Source organism: Henckelia pumila, chromosome 1, assembly GCF_033568475.1.
Source record: "Henckelia pumila isolate YLH828 chromosome 1, ASM3356847v2, whole genome shotgun sequence".
Lineage (NCBI taxonomy): Eukaryota > Viridiplantae > Streptophyta > Magnoliopsida > Lamiales > Gesneriaceae > Henckelia > Henckelia pumila.
Window position 1 is genome coordinate 126,496,406 of NC_133120.1, and position 23,170 is coordinate 126,519,575.

The following is a 23,170-nucleotide window of genomic DNA, read 5'->3' on the forward strand; positions in this document are numbered from 1 at the left end:
ACAGAGATTTAATCCCTCTGATAGATTGCACTAGAAAATCTATCAGAAGTTTCTACGAAGAGAATTAACGAATTTGATCCGTTAAACCAGACTGCAAATTCAAAATTCACAGGCTGGATTTTCCCGACAGAGAGAGGGAGGGGGCGGCCACTTATTAAAACGCAGCTAGGGTTTTCAAAAATATTTTGTGACCTCTGTTGTGTAATTTCTGTACTGCAATAACTTATTTATAATGTGGGCTGCTAACAGCTTAGGGCCCATTAGTCATAAGTTCAAGCCTAACAAGCAAAGCCCGCATGTTCAGAAATTAATATAAAATTCATCGTGACTCAGATTGATAAACCAATTTCACCAATGTGCACAGAAACCATTTCTGCACCTTTTAAAGTCAAGATAAATTTTTCTGAATCCGAATTCAGTGATTCCCAAAAATGCCCATCCCTATGTCATTTTAGGAAATCTTACTCCTCTACTCTTAAATAAGAAGTCCAACTTCTTTGTTCATTAAATTTAACTCTTTAAATTTAACTATCTCAACGGGGATTAAAAATCCATTACTCTGTGTGACCCTCAATGGTTCAGGGATACAGCTAGCCGTGGGCTCACAACTCCTTGTGACTCGGAACAACAATTTTTGACTTGCCCATCGAATCATGGTAAGAGCGCCTAGCAACATCGCCCCATGATTCCCTAGGTATCACTGATAGTGCCTGCAAGAACCAATAGATTTTGGTTAGCGTACAGTACGGTCCCTTCATCCAAATATCCCGATCGAATCAACAACCATTGGTAAATCGAGAGTCGTTCGAGATTCGATAACTATGCAATGCATCTTGAAGATCAAATAGTGACATCGCATGTGCTACTAAGAAACCATTTCTTAAATCACATCATGTACTCTAGCCAGAGATTCGTCACACTAATATCTCCTCAGATCGCATAGGATATCCACACTCGCAAGTATGTGGTGAATCCTTGACAACAAAGCATCGACTCCTATATGTGTTGTAACTGTACCCAATCCCGACACCTGATGACCCCAATAGAGTCGGTAAACGAGTCAAAGCACAGTACTAGCATATAGAGTCTCAATGATGTTTCAAGTAGTAAGGACTAATGGTGTACAATCAAAACCACGGACTTTATCCACTCGATAAGTGATAACCACTTGGAAAGTCCGGATAGGGTAGTTCGATCATTCATCGTATGAATATCCATTTGCATGCTTTGAACATCTCTATGTTCCTTACCAATGAAACGTGGTACTCGGCATCGCAAATGCTAGTCTCAATCTCGAGCGATCCTTATCCTTATTAACGGACGGCTCAATCGACTAGGAACGATTTAGAATATACAGTGACTATAAGATGTGTTTCATGATAGACATCCCCATGTACTACCATATCTTACATACACTATAGTATATTCAAGGTCTTTATCAAAACAACAATAGTATATCACAATATAACAATATGAAGAAAGATAAAGTCATTGCCATTATAAAAGTGTAAATTATATTAAACACAATATTGTTTATACAAAGAGTCATCAAAGCCCTTAGCCACAAGTTGGCTCACCGGGCACCCACTCTTTCAACTGGCTACTTCAGGCTCCTGGTGCTCAATCCTGCACCTTCACCTGCCCCATCGAATAGGGTATCCAAATACACAGAAAATACTGGACGTGAGCTCTAAGCTCAATACGAAAGCACGGATAAACATACAAATATGATGCATGCAAATGACCGGGTATCCATATCTGGGATAACTGTATACAAACTACTCAAACTGGCGCCTAGGATATAAGCTCATCACATCGGGGTAGCTAACCACTGTGTGCGACCACTCATTCCCGAATCCCGGACGCGGACCACGGAGTCCTTGAGGTATCAGTACCTAAGGGTACTCGATATCAAACGTCCTAACAGGGCTGTGCAACCCTAATTGGCTCATTTCGAAAGATATACAGATGTACAGGCACAAGATGATATGCACATGCCGCATAACAATAATAACATGCAAACACATAAATGCAACATATAAGCATGCATATCCGCTGGCAATCTCAGTCAATACTTACGTACCTTTCTAAGACAGTCCTAGTAGTCCCACTCTAGGTTCCAAGCCTATCATCAAGTCTACAATGCAAATACCCATGCATCATTCAATAAGCGCTAAAAGCCTTAACTAAGCTATTGCATACTCCTAAATAATTTAAGGAGACCATAGCTATACCTGCGTCCGTCGTCAGCCCACTGATGGCGACTATCCCGCAACTAGGGGCACACCCCTGCTGCAGCTCCACAGCCTCAAGCACTACTCCGCTATACGAGCGCTGCTCCGCTACTCGAGCACTGCTCTGCTACTATGTCAGACACTGTCTGACTATACTAAAATATATTCCCTACTCCAACTCTAAAATAAGAGTACCCAAAGCCCTAAAATAGAGCTACTAGGCAAAGGAGAAGAACTCGGAATTGGCAAGAAATGAGGAGCTCGGACCTCATATTTATAGGCATCGATCGGAAGCTTCGTTCCTCGATCGGAAGCTCCGAACGTGTAGATCGGAAGCTCCTTTCCCCCGATCGGAAGCTCCGTTTGCTACGTGTCAATTCGGTCCACATGCAACCACACACCTGTCACCGACAGCCATCGGAAGCTCCGATCCTGATCGGACGTTCCGATCTCCCTGCTTCCGATCTGGTTCCGAACTCACCAAGATCGGAAGTTCCGATCCTGGATCGGTGGTTCCGATCCCACTCGAATCTTGGGACCCTCCAAACCATTTTCGAGTGTTCTGGATCCATTTCTGGACTCCGTTAACCCTTCTGAAATTTCTTTAATCATGTTTTACTTAATCCAAACATAATTACATGATTAAATACTTATTAATCGTTAATTCTGGATACGGGCTACTACATTCTCCCCCACTTAAGATATTTCGTCCTCGAAATCAGATCTTAAGTACCTAATGCAAACAACCCAGGATGTTCTGAACACATCATGCTCTCAAGTTCCCAAATAGCTTCCTCAGTACTTCAATGTCGTCATTGAACTATCAATCAGAGGAATACACATCATGCTCTCAAGTTCCCAAATAGCTTCCTCAGTACTTCAATGTCGTCATTGAACTATCAATCAGAGGAATAACTTTATTACGCAAGACCTTATCCTTATGATCCAGGATACGAGTAGGTCTTTCCACGTAAATCAAATCAGTATCCTCTTGAATCTCAGACCGCTGCAAAATATGAGACTGATCCACCACATATCGTCGCAACAGAGATACGTGAAATACATCGTGAATACTGGGAAAATAAGTTAGCAAAGCTAGCCGATAATACAAATTGACAATGCTCTCGAACGAACCATAAACCTAGGAGATAACTTGCCCTTAAGACCAAATCTGAGAATCTTGCAGAAAGGTGACATTCTCAGAGTTACTTTCTCCCCCAGCATCAAGCTGCAAAGGCTCACGCTTAGTATCTGGCATAGCTGTCCCGACGATCCTGTGCACTCTTAATCCGTTTCTTGGTCTGATCAACGATGTCTGCTAACTGCTGGACTAACTCCAGTCCTTCAGTCTGTCTCTCCCCCACTTCTCCCCTAGAAGGGTGGAGTATGACAATGTCGTCCGTACAACGTCTCAAATGGTGTCATCCCAAAGCTACTATGATAGCTGTTGTTGTAAGCGAACTCAATCAATGGAAACTGATCCTGCCAGACTGAACCAAAATCTATAACACATGCTCGTAGCATATCCTTCAAAGTAAGGATTGTGCGCTCTGACTGACCATCTGTCTCTGGATGATATGTATTACTCAAACTGAGAGTAATGCCCATTACACGTCGAACCCTCCCCCAAAATATGGAAGTAAACCTGGGGCCTCGATCACTGATAATGCACATAGGCACTCCATGAAGTCGATCGATCTCCTGAATACATAACCGAGTCAAAACGATCCACATTGTACTCTCGGCTACAGAAAATGAAATGCGCTGACTTGGTGAGTCGGTCCACTACAACCTAGATAGCATCACAATTCCTCGAGGATACCGGAAAATGGGTCACAAAAAGTCCATCGTGATAACTCCCATTTCCCACTCAGGAATAGGCAGACTGTGAAGCAAACCTCCAGGTCGTCGGTGCTCTGCCTTGACCTGCTGACACACCAAATATCTTGAGACAAGTTGATAAACATAGCGTTTCATTCCTTTTCATCCGAACCGAGTACGTAGATCTTTGCACAACCTGTTGCTTCCCCGGATGAATACTTAACTTAGCGTGATGCGCCTCCAAAGAACAAATCTTAAGAAATCCACTGGAAGCACTCAAACTAATCATTTCGATTAATAGTCTTTAAAATTTGTCCACTGACAATTCTTGGACAATCACTGAATCCTATTTCCCATGCTGAATCAATCATTGCTAAAACCAAGCAATGCTCAAATCAAAATTCGTCAATGGTAATCTCAGCAACGCTGTCAACGAACTACAATCACAAGAGCCACTCTATGACCACTTTCGTGATCCATAGAATCCAAAAGTCCAGATCTCCGCATTCCGGAAGATCCTTAGCGATGAAGAATCCCCTAAATACACTTGAATCGCTATATCAAGCATACAATACTTAAAGTACTATTTCCAGCACTTGTTGATTCACTACATCCCAATCAACACCGATTGGAATAATATGATCGATCAAGTCAATCTACTGTAGCTCTCGATCTTCCTGACGATATCGACCTTAGTCAGACGATCACAGATCAATGAACTCTCATGGATGATCAATATCGATGATCTCACTGCCACACGTCCGCAGATCCCAAATACTTGGAATCAAAAGAATCACAGCTGATTCAACCACTCATCTTTGTCAGAGTCAGACAATAATCACGAGTAATCACCAGTGCCGAGCCGGCATCCGTCTAGACATACTAACCACTGTCTATACTCGTTCAAGATTATCATAAGGACTTGTTCAACTCAAATCACAATACAAGTCCGAAAGATTCCAGATAACGCTGAACATGCTCCTGATAATTATATCTCTCGCTAAGATTGCAACAAATCGAGACTGAGGTAACCTGTCAAAATGTACCACCTGGAATCACCACCAAGTGTACACTGGTATAAGTCACGCTTTCCTCACGCCTCAAATAGCCATGTACAATCCTTAGCATCAGATATAATCTATCACTGAAGAAAACTATCCCTGCCGAAAAATACTCATCCCCAAGTCAAATGCTCTAGGAAATTCACTAACACAACTCCTGAATAGCCCTTATCACCAGATCATCCAAACACCGACTAGATCCACTAGTCCAGCAATATTCGATAGGCTAAAACTATCTGCTTAGAGTACGCACTTGTCAAGGAAATCCCTCCAAGACTGGTTCATATGACAAAACTAAAACCAATATCCCTGACGACAGTCAGACGATATCTAAACCACTGATACCTAACCAGGTATCTAGTCCTACGCCATAACCCATCGTGACTGTTACCAAACTCTAGACTAAGTATGTTGGAAAAAACTGGCGGTCAGATCAATCACGATTGATACCCGGTGCAGCGGAAGTTTAAAAATTTTTATCATGGAACAATTCCATGGTGTGGGTATCAACCATTCAACGATTAAATTATTGTGTGTGTAAAATTCAAATAACAATTATTAAATTTTACCTCAAATCTCGCAACGAGATTAATGGACACCAACAGAACGATTCTGCTCTTGTTGTCTCTCCTTGGAACCGATGAACGCCTTCAATCAGGTCCACGAACAGAGGTTTAATCCCTCTGATAGATTGCACTAGAAAATCTATCAGAAGTTTTCTGCGAAGAGAATACACGAATTTGATTCGTTATTCCTTACTGCGATTCAAAATCACAGACCGGAATTTTCTCGGGCAGAGGGAGGGAGAGGCGGCCGAAAACGTTTTTGAGAGGGGCTAGGGTTTCGAAAATCCTGTCTCAAAATTATGACCTGTTCTCTGTAATTTCTGTACTGAAATAACTTATTTATAATGCAGGCCACTAACACCTTAGGGCCCATTAGTCATAAGCTGGGGCCCGACAAGCAAAGCCCGCTCGTTCAGAAATTAATATAAAATTCATCGTGACTCCGATTGATGAAACGATTTCACCAATGTGCACAGAAACCATTTCTGCACGTTTTAAAGTCAAAATAAATTTTCCTGAATCCGAATTCAGTGGTTTCCAAAAATGTCCATCCCTATGTCATTTTAGGAAATCCTACTCCCTTACTCTTATTTAAGAAGTCCAACTCCTTAGTTCATTAAATTTAACTCTTTAAATTTAACTATCTCAACGGGGATTAAAACTCCATTACACTGTGTGACCCTCAATGGTTCAGGGATACAGCTAGCCGTGGGCTCACAACTCCTTGTGACTCGGAACAACACTTTCCGACTTGCCCAACGAATCATGGTAAAGCGCCTAGCAACATCGCCCCATGATTCCCTAGGTATCACTGATAGTGCCTACAAGAACCAGTAGATTTTGGTTAGCGTACAGTACGGTCCCTTCATCCATATATCCCGATCGAATCAACAACCATTGGTATATCGAGAGTCGCTCAAGATTCGATAACTATGCAATACATCTTGAAGATCAAATTAGTGACATCGCATGTGCTACTAAGAAACCATTTCTTAAATCACATCAAGTACTCTGGCCAGAGATTTGTCACACTAATATCTCCTCAGATCGCATAGGATATCCACACTCGCAAGTATGTGGTGAATCCTTGACAACAATGCATTGACTCCTATATGTGTCGTAACTGTACCCAATCTCGACACCTGATGACCCCCATAGAGTCGGTAAACGAGTCAAAGCACAGCACTAGCATATAGAGTCTCCATGATGTTTCAAGTCGTAAGGACTAATGGTGTACAACCAAAACCGCGGACTTTATCCACTCGATAAGTGATAACCACTTGGAAAGTCCGGATAGGGTAGTTCGATTATTCATCCTATGAATATCCATTTGCATGCTTCGAACATCTCCATGTTCCCTACCAATGAAACGTGGTACTCCGCATCGCAAATGCTAGTCTCAAACTCGAGCGATCCTTATCCTTATTATCGGACGGCTCAATCGACTAGGAACGGTTTTAGAATATACAGTGACTATAAGATGTATTTCATGATAGACATCTCCATGTTCTACCACATCTTACATACACTATAGTATATTCAAGGTCTTTATCAAAACAACAATAGTATATAACAATATGAAGTAATATAAAGTCATTGCCATAAAAGTGTAAATAATATTAAACAAAAGATTGTTTATACAAAGAGTCAACAAAGCCCATAGCCACACAGTTGGCTCACTGGGCACCCACTCTTACAAAGTAGCCTTCCCATCGCCAAATCCTAAAGCACGAAGGCTTCCAGGCATTCTCCGAAGTACGAAAGACACCCAAAGTAACACTGGCATAGGGTCGCGCTCCATCATGTCTAGTCATGGTCATAGTCCACAACTCTCGGCATATACTCGACTTGGTATCCCGATGAAATCCCATCATCACGAAGTCTCAACCTATGAAGGTCAATTGGACTGCTGTCCTAAGAAAACAACTTAGAACAAAAACTCAAAATTCCAAACAAGATCAATATTTCCATGCCCCCAGATGAATTACCTCATCAATGGCACTAACCCAGTCAAACGACTAATTAGGTCAGCCCTAGGAAAATACCTAGACTAACCCCATGTCAATCCGTTACCGCTGGCTTACTCAAAATTCATGAGCTATCCTAGTTGATTACCAATCAACTAATTCCAAGCCAAACTTTATAAAACTACTTGCAATCAATCACGAATTGCTGAATAAGTAACACATGTATCATTACTTCAAGTTATGTACAATTTCCTTTATTACAATCCCATGTAATACATGCAGTATTCAAAATACAACAAAATGTACATCCAATAACTTGAACTGATACAGCCAAATTCTGATGATTCATTACAACTGAAATACTGTTTACAACTACAACAATACAGTATTTGAAATCATCGTACTAGTCTTCGTCCCTTGAGCATGAAGCTTCTAATCGACACGCGCATCGATGCAAGCATACTCCCGTCCAAGCCTCTCTACATGTCCTCCTGCGAAGAACTCCAGAGAAATGGCACGTGTTAGCTAACCAGCTATGCTCTGCGTCAGTGCATGTCCGTCGACTTATTTTGCTCGCGATCTACCATCAGCGTTCTTCTTGTAACCAAATCATGCTTTTGAACATGAAGTTTCCCGTATGCCTACCAAAAGCATCGATACAAGCATACCGACAAAACCATGTTCTGCACGAGTTTACAGACCTTACGCTAGAAACCTGTCATGCTTTAGGCACTCAAGGCATTCCCAGGTAAAGGTCTATCTGACAATCTCTCCAGCTACAAGTGGAGAATCTTCAAGGACTGGAACCACATGGATTACTAAACACCATTCGTTCCAAAAAGCCCTCAGAGGTATCTGACGCGATATACTCGATCTTCCCTTCCAATCTTCCCTGGTTGGAATCCATATGTTCTTCGATCAACATCCCAATGCATCGAATGATGAACCGTCCACAACAGTCAGTCTATCTATCGATATGCTACTACTGGTATTCTCATCACTGCTGCATTCCTTATGGCGAAGACTTATGCCGCAAACCTCGGCAATGAAGAACCAAATATTCCTTCGCTAGGCCTCAATCAATCCTACAAGGATAATCAAGAAGTCTCATTATCAATTTCCTAAGTCCCTTGCATGCAATGCTCTGATACCATAAATGTAGTGACCTGACCTGGATCCACTACCTAATCAGAGTTAAGAGCATAATTAAGCATGCATTAAATAAAATCGCTGCTGAAGTCTAAATACAAGTAGACCGGCAGAATACAACCGGCTAATCAAACTCGATTTATACAACCCAATTGAATTACTTTAAATAAAACCTACAGCTAATCCTGCTGTCTTCAAGGTCACTGGCTACTTCAGGCTCCTGGTGCTCAATCCTGTACCTTCACCTGCCCCATCGAATAGGGTATCCAAATACACAGAAAATACTGGACGTGAGCTCTAAGCTCAATATGAAAGCACGGATAAACATACAAATATGATGCATGCAAATGACCGGGTATCCATATCTGGGATAACTGTATACAAACTGCTCAAACTGGCGCCTAGGATATAAGCTCGTCATATCGGGGTAGCTAACCACTGTGTGCAACCACTCATTCCCGAATCTCGGACGCGGACCACGGAGTCCTCGAGGTATCAGTACCTAAGGGTACTCGATATCAAACGTCCTAACAGGGCTGAGCAACCCTAACTGGCTCATTTCGAAAGATATACAGATGTACAGGCACAAGATGATATGCACATGCCGCATAACAATAATAACATGCAAACACATAAATGCAACATATAAGCATGCATATCCGCTGGAAATCCCAGTCAGTACTTACGTACCTTTCTAAGGCAGTCCTAGTAGTCCCACTCTAGGTTCCAAGCCTATCATCAAGTCTACAATGCAAATACCCATGCATCATTCAATAAGCGCTAAAAGCCTTAACTAAGCTATTGCATACTCCTAAATAATTTAAGGAGACCATAGCTATACCTGCGTCCGTCGTCAGCCCACTGATGGCGACTATCCCGCAACTAGGGGCACACCCCTGCTGCAGCTCCACAGCCTCGAGCACTACTCCGTTATACGAGCGCTGCTCCGCTACTCGAGCACTACTCCGCTACTATGTCAGACACTGTCTGACTATACTAAAATATATTCCCTACTCCAAATCTAAAATAAGAGTACCCAAAGCCCTAAAATAGAGCTACTAGGAGAAGGAGAGGAACTCGGAATTGGCAAGAAATGAGGAGCTCGGACCTCATATTTATAGGCATCGATCGGAAGCTCCGTTCCTCGATCGGAAGCTCCGAACGTGTAGATCGGAAGCTCCTTTCCCCCGATCGGAAGCTCCGTTCGCTACGTGTCAATTCGGTCCACATGCAACCACACATCTGCCATCGAGAGCCATCGGAAGCTCCGATCCTGATCGGACGTTCCGATCTCCCTGCTTCCGATGTGGTTCCGAACTCACCAAGATCGGAAGTTCCGATCCTGGATCGGTGGTTCCGATCCCACTCGAATCTTGGGACCCTCCAAACCATTTTCGAGTGTTTTGGATCCATTTCTGGACTCCGTTAACCCTTCTGAAATTTACTTAATCATGTTTTACTTAATCCAAACATAATTACACGATTAAATACTTATTAATTGTTAATTCTGAATACGGGCTACTACAGCTCCAAAGCATCAGCGAATGGAATATTAATATGAATTTTCTTGAAGATGTCAAGAAACTTAGAAAACTTCTCATCCAACGCTTTCTTCTTGAACCGCTGAGGATATGACAAAATAGCTTTTGGTACAGGCGGTTTCTCAGGCACAACTACAGAATTGGTGGAATTTTTGCTAACAAATTTTTCAGACTCCACCACAATCTCTTCAGCCTCTTCATCATCTACTTCCTTTGGGTCATCAACCCCAAGTTCTTTACCACTTCTAAGGGTGATAGCCTTGCACTGCTCCCTTGGATTAACCTCAGTATTGCTAGGAAACACACCTCTCTACTGATTATTCAATGCATTCGCCAGTTGACCAATTTGTGTTTCAAGATTTTTTATGGAAGCGCTCACATTGTTCAAGTGTGTCTCCATACTATCAAGCCTATTTTCATTCCTCTTAAATCTTGTGGATGATACTGCAATAAAATTACTTACCAAATCTTCCAACGATGCCTTACCTTCACCATTCTAAGTATTGAACTCCGGTGGAGGATTCAACACATTCTTATTGTTTGCATAGGAAAAATTCTCATGATTACGCAAACTAGGATGATACTGATTGGGTACAGGATTACCTCGATAATTGTTGTAATTCCTGTTGTTCACATAATGAGCTTGCTTCACACTCTCAAATCCATCAGCAGAATTTATGGCAGTCACCAGCGATGCTGTCTCATTAGAACTTTGATTCCCTTTGGTCAGTGCAACCAACTGTGTAGAAATAGTAGCCATTTGAGCAGTCAAAGCAGTGAATGTGTCAACCTCATGAATTCCAGCAGGCTTCCTTATTGCAGATCTCTCACTCGGCCACTGATAACTGTTAACAGTCATTTGCTCAAGCATCTCATAAGCCTGTTCAGGAAATTTAGAAAATATTGAACCTCCAGCTGCAGCATCCACAGAAATACGAGTTGGCCCATTCAAACCATTGTAGAATAACTCAATCTGTTCCCAGTCCGGAAAATTATGGTTTGGAAACTTCCTAAGCAACTCCTTGTACCACTCCCAGGCTTCATACAATTGCTCAAAATCTTGCTGTTTGAATTTAGTGATCTCTATTTTCAACTGAGCAGACTTAGCAGGTGGGAAATACTTAGCCAGAAATTTAGAAGTCATATCATCCCATGTAGTGATAATCCCAAGAGGTAGTGATTGCAACCAACTACGAGCATTGTCCCTAAGAGAAAATGGGAATAATCGTAGTTTGATGGTGTCTTCAGTAACACCATGAATCTTCACTGTGTCAGCAATCTCCAGAAAAGTACGCAGATGCAGCTTTGGATCTTCAGTAGCTTCACCCCTGAACTAATTTTGCTGCACCATATTAATCAGAGCTGGCTTCAACTCAAAATTATTCGCCGTGACGTTCTGTCGAGCTATCCCAGAATAATGAGTATTGATCACCGATCAAAAGTGATCTCTGATCGGCACCGGAGCATTATTGACAGCTCTTTCCCTTTCTTTAGCCATTTGTTGCAACTCTTCTCTTCTAGCTTTTCGCAAAGCTTTAGCAGTTTTTTCGATTTCCGGATCAAAGAGCAGTGAGTCGTAACTTTGGTTTTTTCGCATAAACTGCATAGACAGGAAAAAATTAAAATTAGAACCAACAAAAGAAATAAAATGCTCTAAATCAAAATTAAGACTAATTAGCAAAATTTAATATAAATCAAATAAAATTCACTCCCCGGCAACGGTGCCAAAAACTTGTTGCGTGTTTTTCGCTCGCAAGAGCACGATGTCAAGTTATAATATAGGAATTAAGTCCAAGTCGATCCCACGGAGAATGAATAAATGATATTATATCAAATATTTGCAACTAATAAAATTTTAATCCTATGTAGAGCTACGAGAATGATTTGATTTTTATAAAACTAAAATTTGCAAGAAACAAAACTAAATAACCACGAGTTCACGAGAGAAAAATTCAATAAGCGTAGAATGCTAAAGGTTCGACTTCACTTGACTGTTCACCACAATTTATTTCTAATGATTGTTCAATTATCAATTCTTCTATTTTATCAGCCAAGAATCTCTATTATTTTCTACTACCTCTCTCGAGTGTCAAGCAGAAATTCGTATTCAATAACAAACTCAATATCTCTATCAAAGTTCAATTATTAAATCTGGTAAATAGCACAAGAATTCTTCTAATGACTTCTATGGAGTTATATGCCTCTCGAACAATATAAAAACCAAAGATGTATTTTCCTATGTCGTATTCAAAATCTCCTCTCTCGAGTGATAGATTCTAAATAAATTATCATTCAATCTATGGCCAGTAAATTGAAAGCATTAAAATCAGGAAAACAAAAATAAACTGTGCGAAGAATTCAAATATATAAATCAAAATATCTCAATCATGGTTTCCTGTCAAGATCCGTCTACCTCTAGACTAAGAAATTAGTTCATAACGCAATTCAAAATCAAATAAGACATGTTTTTCCAACAATCCATAAACTAAGAAAAGTAGAGTTCAAAGAGAAACTAGAACGAATTAGAATGAAGCTTCTCCATCGCCGGATGCCGCCATCTTCAATCTTCGTACAAAATTCTCGAGCTCTTGTGCACAACTCTCAATAGCCGTCTCTATGCTCTGAAAACTCTATAAACCCTCATATCCTCCAGAATAATTCATAAAATCCCTTTTAAAACTCGATTAAAGACTTTCCATATTTTTGGAGACTGCGTAGCGCTGGAGCGCTAATAATTCGGCGCTGGGGCACTCAAGTTTCGTATTTTATTTTTCAATGACGGACGTCTAGCGCTGGAGCGCTCAAAATATGGCGCTGGGGTGCTCTGGACATGAATTTACGGGCGCTGGAGCGCGGAAAAACTAGAGCTGGGGCGCTACTTGTTCTTCCATTTCACCATCTGTGCAGCATTTATGTAAAAACCATAATTAAGTTCTAGCCGTCGGATCGAGCTAAAATTTTGACAGCAACTTTAAAACATCCTAAAATTTAATGTGAACGGTGAAGATCGGATTTAGGTGTCTGTAACATTCCCAGTAATTTTCTGAAGTTTGCTGTCCCGTAATTCGGCTTTCCGCTTCTTCTTGCTACTTTTCTTCAAATCCTTGCAACTCACAAAAACAACAACAAATACGCATAATATTCACTCGATACATAACAAAATCCAAGTCAAATCATATATAAATTAAGTGCATAAAATGCACTTATCAGAGGCTTGAGTTGGATGATCCAAGAGGGCAACGGATTTGGTCAGCTAATGTGGGGAGCTCTAGCATGGCCTACGGTGCCATGCTTGATACCGGTGACTTTGTGCTAGCAGTAAATTTGTCTGCGGTTTTGTGGCAGAGTTTTGATCATCCAATCGATACCATGTTACCAGGCCAGATATTGCATATAAATGGGAGATTGGTTTCCAGCTTTTCGGAGACGAATTAATCAAGTGGGAGATTTGTGTTATTAATGCAAAATGATGGGAATCTTCTGTCCAACACCAGAAACTTCCCTCGGGATCACATGATCGGTACATATTGGGCAACAATGACTATGACAGTAGGGTTCCAAGTGATCTTCAACAAATCTGGCTACATCTTCCTCACAGCAGAGAATGGAACTATACTTGATTTCTTGTCTTCAAATGGTGCTTCAACCGGACAATATTACCAGAGAGAGGTATTGGATTATGACGGGGTTTTCAAGCATTGTGTGTATCCCAAGTTTGGTAATACGACAGGTGGAAGGCCAATGAATTGGTCCGTTTTGGACTTCTTACCTGAGAATATATGTCTCCGTACACCACTCGTTTTGGCAATGGGGTGCGTGTGGCTTGAACAACATATGCTCCATGGGAATTGATCAGAGGCCTGACTGTATCTGTCCCACCAGTTACTCTTTTTTGAATACAAGTGACAAGATGAGCGGATGCAAGAAAGATTTTGTCGCACAGAGTTGTGATCAACATTCACAAGATACATCCCTTTTCACTTTTTTGGACATGCCTAACACTGATTTCCCTGGTGGTGATTACATATCATACCAAAAAGTTCAAGAAGATTGGTGTCGACAGTCCTGTCTTGATGATTGTCTATGCGCCGTTGCTATCTATAGAGACAACAAATGTTGGAAGAAAAGGTACCCACTTTCGAATGAAATAATTGACTCGGGGATAGGGGGAAAGCATTGATAAAAGTAAGGAAAGGCAATGCCACATTAGCCCCGCCTAGTAATAATAATTCAAAAAAGAGCAACAGATCCACTCTCATTATCACAGGATCTGTTCTGTTTGGAAGTTCGGTGTTCGTCAACGTAATCCTGCTCATTGCTTTATTGTTGTTTGATTTTCATTTAAAACGACGAGAATCAAAGATTCTTCATCCGTACTCGGCCCTTCCGAGATTAGCGAACCTAAGAAGTTTCACTTTCAAAGAATTACAAGAGGCAACAAATGGATTCAAGGAAGAACTTGGTAGTGGGGCTTGCTCAACTGTGTACAAAGGGACTTTGGAGGACCGAAACGACCCTTTGACCGTGGTAAAAAAGCTGAATAATAAATCCAATGAAGCTGAACAAGAATTCAAAGCTGAATTGAACTCAATCAGCCGAACTAATCACAAAAATCTGGTTCAGTTACTAGGATACTGTGATGAAGGTGAAAACATGCTTCTTGTTTACCAATACATGAGCAATGGCTCGATAGCGAGCTTTCTTTTCCAGAACTCAAGGCCGAATTGGTACCAAATAGTACAGATCGGATTTGGAACCACAAGGGTGTTATGGATTATGCCGGAGTGATCATGACGATAATATAATTGCGGAATAAAATAATCAATAAGGACACCAAGGATTTACGTGGTTCACCCAAAATAGGCTACGTCCACGGAGCTGCTGCAAATATTTAATATCGAAGAAATATTAAAAGTGTACAAAACACTATATCTCTCACCTGATCCCAACACCCGAGTATTATCGAGAAAAAAATATTTCTCTAACTCACATACGAGAACACTCAAGAAAATCCAAGAAAATCTCTCTCTCTTTTTTTCTTTCTTTTTTCTTTGCTCTCTACGCTGTGGGATACTTTGAATGGGGGGAGAGGAGCTCAATTTATAGAGCTCCTCTCCGCGTTTAGTTAAATGCAGGGCATTTAATTTACTTCCCAACTAAGAAGCCCCATCTGCCACCATCCCACCAATCACCTCCCACCTGCCACCTGCCACCTAACAAATCTCCAACTTGAAGACTTGATTTCAATCATGGCTTCACACAGTCAATGTAGCAGCTCATGCATTTTCTCTTGTATTTGCAGTCCATGTCGTCTTTCATGGCTAACTCCCACTTGATTGAATCATCATTTTGCATCGCTTCTTCAAAGGTCTCCGGTTCACCTTTATCTGTCAGCAAAATATAATGAAGTGTTGGAGAGTATTTTTGAGGTGGTCTGATTGTTCTAGAAGATCTCCTGAGTTCAATTTCCGGAGTTTTTGGTTCATCATCTTGTGCAACAGTTTCTTTATCTTTCAGGTTACTGGTTTCCGACTCATTCACAGAATATCCATCAATGGTATTTTATCAGTCTTCTTGACTTCAGGACATTCATCACCAGCTCCAACGCTTGACATGTCCTTATACATCACATACTCATTGAAGATTACATCTCTGCTCCAAACGATCTTTCGATTTTGGTCATCCCAAAACCGATAAACAAACTCATTATCTCCATAACCAATAAAGAAACACTTCTTTTATTTTGGATCAAGTTTTGTTCTGCTAGCTGAATCAATGTGAACATATGATAAACATCCAAACACTTTCAAGAAAGAAAGGTTTACTTCTTTTCCGCTCCAGACTTCTTCAGGTATTCTGTAATCAAGCGGAACCGAAGGTCCTCTGTTGATCAGATAAGCTGCAGCGTTAACTGCATCAACCCATAATGATTTCGGCAGTCCAGCGTGCAATCTCATGTTCTTGGAACGTTCATTCAGGGTCCTGTTCATTCTTTCAGCCACACCATTCTGTTGAGGTGTACCAGGAATGGTTTTCTCCATCTTGATCCCGTTCTGTGCACAATATTTCTTGAACTCAACATCTTCATATTCTCCTCCGTTATCAGACCGTAAGCACTTCACCTTCAAGTTGGTCTCATTCTCCACCATGACTTTCCACCTCTTAAAGGTTTCGTACACATCAGATTTATTTTTCAAAAAATAAACCCAAACCTTCATGCTCGAATCATCGATAAATGTGACATAATATCGTGAGCCGCCAAGGGATGTCACAGGAGATGGCCCCCACACATCAGTATGAACCAGCTCTAACTTTGCGGCTTTCGGTTCTCTACTGCCTTTCGAAAAGCACACCCTTTTCTGTTTTCCAAGAACACAACTTTCACACAGTTTGTGTTCGATAGTTTTTAACTCCGGTAGCTTCCCTTTTGATATCAGCATCTTCATTCCTTTCTCACTCATATGTCCAAGTCTACAGTGCCATAGACTTGAGTTAGCTCCAGCATCCACAACTGCTAACATGTCTCTGCAACTGGAAGTCATGTAGAGGGTTCCAGTTTTCTGTCCTCGAGCAACAATCATGGCTCCTTTGCTCACTTTCCAAGAGCCATCACCAAAGGTCACTTTATGGCCTTCGTCATCGAGCTGTCCCACTGAGATCAGATTTCGGGTCAACTTTGGTACATGCCTCACTTTGTTGAGTTTCCAGATAGATCCGTTTGACATTTTCAATTGGACATCACCCATACCAGCTATTTCCAGAGGTTTTCCATCAGCCAGGAAAACTTTTCCGTTATTACCAGCAATGTAATTACTGAATACCTCACGATCACCGGTGGTATGAAATGAAGCTCCTGAATCCATAACCCAAGAATCAACCGGGTTTTCCATGGATAGTACTAAGGCATCATGTACATCCTCAGTAACAGCATTTGCATTATTCTTGGGTGATCTGCAGTCCTTTTTCATGTAACCAGTTTCACCACAGCTCCAGCACTTCAATTTATTCTCAAAGGTATTTTTATCTTTTCCAATTCTTGATTTGGATCTGCCACGCCATCGGTTAGAACCTTTTTCACTGCTCCTGCCCCTACTCCTGTTTTCGAGATTTAGGGCAGATCTCGATGATGTTGCTTCTCCCGAATCCCTCCTGCGAACTTCTTCACCAAGGATTCGATCTCTGACATCATTGAATTGTAACTTTCCTTTTCCAACAGAATTTCTAACCGCTGCCCGCATCGGCTCCCAAACATTTGGTAAAGACGCCAAAAGAATAAGTGCACGAATCTCATCATCAAATTTGATTTCAACCGATGTTAGCTGGGAAACAATCGTGTTGAATTCATTGATGTGTGCCGCCACCGAAGCACCTTCCTCCATCTTCAAGTTGACTTTTTCATGATGAACACTTTATTATTTGCTGATGGCTTCTCGTACATGTCCGATAACATGGACATCATCTCCTCCGTGATTTTTACCTCCGCCATGTTGTGCGCCACGTTCTTTGTTAGGGTCAATCGTATTACCCCTAACACTTTTCGGTCAAGAAGCTCTCACTCATTATCCTCCATCTTTTCTGGCTTCACCCAGGATATAGGTTGATGTAGCTTCTTGCTGTACAGATAATCTTTAATCTGTAACCGCCAAAACGTGAAATCTGTACGGTCGAACTTATTGATTCCCGGTCCCGATCCATCATTTCCGGCCATCGCTTCTCCTGCCTTCATAAAATTTCAAAAAAATCTTTTCTGATGTGGAAGATCAGACAAAGCTGCAACCACAGAGCATACTCAAAATTTTAAGAAATTTTTCACCAAGGCTCCCGGACACCGTAACAGATTTGATACCAGTTGTTATGGATTATTCCGGAGTGATCATGACGATAATATAATTGAAAAATAAAATAATCAATAAGAACACCAAGGATTTACGTGGTTCACCCAAAATAGGCTACGTCCACGGAGCTGCTGCAAATATTTAATACCGGAGAAATATTACAAGTGTACAAAACACTATATCTCTCACCCGATCCCAACACCCGAGTATTACCGAGAAAAAAATATTTCTCTAACTCACACAAGAGAACACTCAAGAAAACCCAAGAAAATCTCTCTCTTTTTTTTTCTTTCTTTTTTCTTTGCTCTCTGCGTTGTGGGATATTTTGAATGGGGGGAGAGGAGCTCAATTTATAGAGCTCCTCTCCGCGTTTAGTTAGATCTAGGGCATTTAATTTACTTCCCAACTAAGAAGCCCCATCTGCCACCATCCCACCAATCACCTCCCACCTGCCACCTGCCACCTAACAAAGGGGACTCTGCTATTTGCATGAAGAGTGAAGCACTCAAATCATACACTAAGATGTCAAGCCTCAAAATGTACTCTTGGACGGATCCCTGGTAGCAAAAATCTCGGATTTTGGGCTTGCGAAACTTCTGAAGGATGATCAGACCCCAACAATTACCGGTATCCGGGGAACCAGAGGATATGTAGCTCCTGATTGGTTCAGAAAGATGCCTATCACAGTGAAGGTCGACGTTTACAGCCTCGGTATCTTGTTGTTGGAGCTGATATGATGCAGAAGGGACGTGGAGACAGTTGTGGACGAGGAAATTCTGGCTGATTGGGCTTATGATTGTTACAAAGACGGTACCCTGCACTTGATAGTGGCTAACGACGTGGAATCTAGGAAAGATATCAAATGGTTCAAGAAATTCGTGATGATCGCGATTTGGTGCATTCAATAAGATCCATCGTTCAGACCTAACATGAAGAGAGTTTTGTATATGATTGAAGGATCTATTGAAGTGCCTCTTCCACCGGACCCTGAATCCTTCATCGATTATATCTTGAGTATCATCATATCATATTGGTCCTTTAATTTGTTGATTTAGTGCTTTCAAGATGAATGGAGTACTAATAATAATGAAGTTGAGTTTGGAGCTAGGAAATAAGGATGATTTGTTTTATTAATTAGTCATGTTTAATTACTGATTTTTGTTTTTGAATTTTTCTCGTAATATTTGCGATCAATATGTACGAAGATTTCAAGCCGTAATATCTAGATTTATATTTAAGGCAAAAAAAATGTATTAATTCAAGTTAAATATTAAATCTACGACAGTTCTTCAACTATCAAAAAACATTTGATGTTACGTTAACGTTTTTTTGAGTTACATAAGTTTTTTTGGTGTCAACGCCACATATTTTCCGGTGTCATGTCAGTACTCAGGCTATAAATGAGTGAAAACCAAAAATAATTTAGTACATCAAACCAAATCTTGAAAATATATTAAACCAAAACCAAAAATAGGAAAAGTTGGTGAAAAAAAATGGACTCCAACTATCAATCAAAATTATTTCTATTTTAAAAAAATCAAATCATGTTTATTCAAAAATGGGATAGATGGAACTAAATAATTAAATCGAAACATGATAAAAAGAAAAAAATCACCCAAATTCAATATAATCTAGCTGTTTACGAAAACAAAATCAATCTAAATTATTGTGTTAGAAAATCAAGTATCTAAGTTTTGGTATTTTACAAACTACTTTGGACATCAACTAAATATAAGGAGAAGTAGACCAGTATAAGAGAAAAAATAGATCAGAAGAGCCATTCGAAGAGCAGAAGTAGACCAATCGAGAAAAGCATATCAATAGAGCAGACCAGAAGAGTAGAAGTAGACCAGTCGAGAAAAGCAGATCAGCAGAGCAAATCAAAAGAGAAAAATACAAGCTGATGAAGAGCCATTCGAAGAGTTGAAGTAGAGCAGTAGAGAAAACCAGTAGAAGCTCACCACTCGACCAATCAAAGCCAACAACTTTTGGATAAAGTTTCCCGTACACAGATAAAATCAGAGCTGTGCAGCGCAATAGTGTAGTTCATGTCAGTGATCTAAAAGACAAGAAACTGGTTACAATCCAACAGATACATTTGAATCAAGATGACCATTTTATTGCTCCTATAAATAGGGATCAAAGGCAGCAAAGAAAGCAGCCGACTCTAAAAAGAACTCACAAACACTATCAACTTATCAAAGGACAACTGAACACTTTCAGTTGCTCGCAGACAATCATTAGAGTAGTTCAAGCTTATATCGAATATTATATCAAGAGCTGACGAACACAAGCACACTCTACAGAGTATATCAGATCAGTTAGGATCATTTTGTGCGAAGTGTTGAGTTGTAAACATTATACTTAATCAATTGAGGTACTGCAAACCTCTATAACAAATTCAGTCAAGGACTGAATTCTTGAGTTAAGTCTAGGAGTCTTGGTTGTAGACAGTGGGGTAAATCCTAGCTGAGGTGGGGTGTTGCAAATTGCTTATAATACTCAAAGTATTCTAGTGATACCTTCTAGAAACAAAAGAAGGGGTGATGTAGGAGCATTTGATCAGTCTCTGAACATCCAAAAATAAATTGTTTTGTCGATTACTTTCTGTTGAGCACACACACACACACACATTATATCATATTCCAGCAGACCATTTGATAAAAGTTCTAATCTATCAGTTTACCTCCTTCCGCACGTTCATATTTTTGTTGTTAAATTGATACCGACAGTAGAGAAATGAGAGTTTAGTTTCTCATCCTACTGAAATCACTACTACAGAAGCAGTAGTCAACTGATCCCATCAGTTGACCCCTCGAGAACTGATCCAAAGAAGTTGAGTACTACCAGTTGAGAGTAGATCAGTTTCAGTTGCATTTACATGAAGTAGAGATTTTTGGAACGTGTGTATTTCTCCCTCTATGCACGGTCATCAATCTTGATAGTATCTAACTATTATAATAAATTTTTCTATATATTGTAATAAGGTCCCAATTTTTCATACAACATTCGTACCTCGGGCTAACGTAATAGCCTACAAATCATATTAGCTATTAAACTGCATCGAACAAGCCCCGTGTGGCATGCTCGTCCGATAAAGTGTTAATAAGATAAATCGTACTCCAGAGGCACATTTTCTTCAGCCATAGGAATCAAGGCTTGCTCGGACAAAGGGTGTGGTGAAGAAGGTGTTGTAACATGTAACGCCCCGTTTTTATCTTAATTGAATTTATTTGAGTTAATCAGAGATTACAGAGTTCTCGAGCCGGTTTGATTTTGATCAGGGTCCTTTTTGCAAAAATTGGATTTTTCAGGGACTAAAACGCAATTATCGATTTTTATAGATATTTATAAGGCTTTTGGGCCCTTTCTCTTCTCCATCTCCTCCATTGCATCGCCTCCCTCCATTGAAGCCGATTCATTGAGCTTTCAAGCTTTCTGATTTCAGTCCAAGCTCGATCCGACCGTTGGAATTTATTTCTGAAGGCAGATTAATGATCACTGCAGTGAGAGCTCTGTTATATCGTAAGTTCTTCTTCGATCCGATACATTCTAGTTTTTGGATGTTGTTAGAATCGTTTGAGATTCGAGTATGTTGTTCTCTACAGAGTTCTGATCGTTTATTATCTGTCGGTTTTGAATTAGAGCGACGTTCGGATTTATTATGATTTTTGGAAGCCATTTTCGAAAATCATGGTTTTGAGATTTGTTGGGTTTGTCTTGTTGTTGTTGTATTAGCATTGAATTGAGTTGTTATCAGTATTGAACTGCTGTCTGCATTTGCCGGTTGTTCAGTTATAGCCGTTATGCCGTCGGTTTGAGTTTTTTGGAGATTTTGAACCGTTTTTGAGTTTGAACTTGGCTTGTAAGTTGATCGTGGTTATTGATCAATCATCTCTTGTATCTGAACAGATTCGTTCGGAATTGTCAAGCCCAGAGTTAGCAGCTGTTTGATCGTTTCAGAGAATTGGACGAAGAACGGTATAAAGAGTTTTCCTTGAACCGTTGCCTTGTTGTTGTTAGATTGTGTAGTTGTTTATACAATCTCTTTTGTAGCTTATCCAGAGTTGGAGCTACTGCATTGCAAGGTAAAAGCAGTCATCGTAGCGGGATAGCATACTCGGGACTGTTGGTTCTCGAGTTTCCCTTTTTAAATCACATATTGCATTGATACTTGTTCTAGCATGTGGAACTTGTAATTGTTGATTGATTGAGTTTTTGTTATGTGGCTTATGTTTATGTTTCTGTTATGCATTCATCTTGAGCCTACTTTGATTTCAGCGGGCAGAACCGCCCTTTTTGTTAGACGTTTGGGAACTATGATTGAGTGGCCTAGGTTGTAGTATTTCGCCTAGTGCTAGCATACTCATTATGGTTGCTCAAAGTCTAGAGGAGTGGGATACGTGGCACCACCTCGATTGGGAGAGTCGGTGAGTCGTTACGTGATTTCATCCTCGGGATCCCAAAAGCAGAGCAATACTCCCGTGTTTATCAGAATCGATATCCTGGTTTTAAAGACATGCATATCATTAACTTCGACTTGAATATGTGGTTTGATAGCATGTTGTATATTCATTACTTGATATGTTGCTTTTACTGGGATTATCTTTCTCACCGGTTACCCGGCTGTTGCTTTGTTTTGTATGTGTACTTGGCAACAGGTGGGGCAGGAACAAGTCAGAAGAGGCATGGTTAGCTTCGAGGGCAAGTAGTAGAAGTGAGACTCGGTTTAGAAGTCGAATTAGCATGTTTATCTAGTTTAAGATTGAAGCATGTTAGAACTCGAACTTGATATGTTTTGTTATTCGAATTAGTTTGTATTCGGATTGTAATCTGAAATCGAAGTATGTTGTTGTTGTATCGATTTAGACTTCTGGTTGTTTTTTTTAGGCCTTCTGAAAGCATGACTTGTTATGGCATGTTTCCCTACAACCTGTTATTGCATTTGTATTTGAAGGCATGTCGGACCAAGCACGGAATTCTTTTCTTTTTTTCT

The 23,170-nt window shown here is 40.5% G+C and overlaps 1 non-coding gene and 1 pseudogene across 1 annotated transcript; both read left to right on the top strand.

Annotated features, from left to right (window-relative positions):
* The window catches only part of LOC140873961 (G-type lectin S-receptor-like serine/threonine-protein kinase LECRK3), a 31,078-nt pseudogene extending 11,849 nt beyond the window's left edge, over nt 1-19,229 (top strand).
* LOC140876821 (small nucleolar RNA R71) lies at nt 11,329-11,434 on the top strand. Its single transcript, XR_012149053.1, has one exon. It is a non-coding gene; the product is annotated as a small nucleolar RNA R71 (small nucleolar RNA).
* Nucleotides 19,230-23,170: the final 3,941 nt, after the last annotated feature.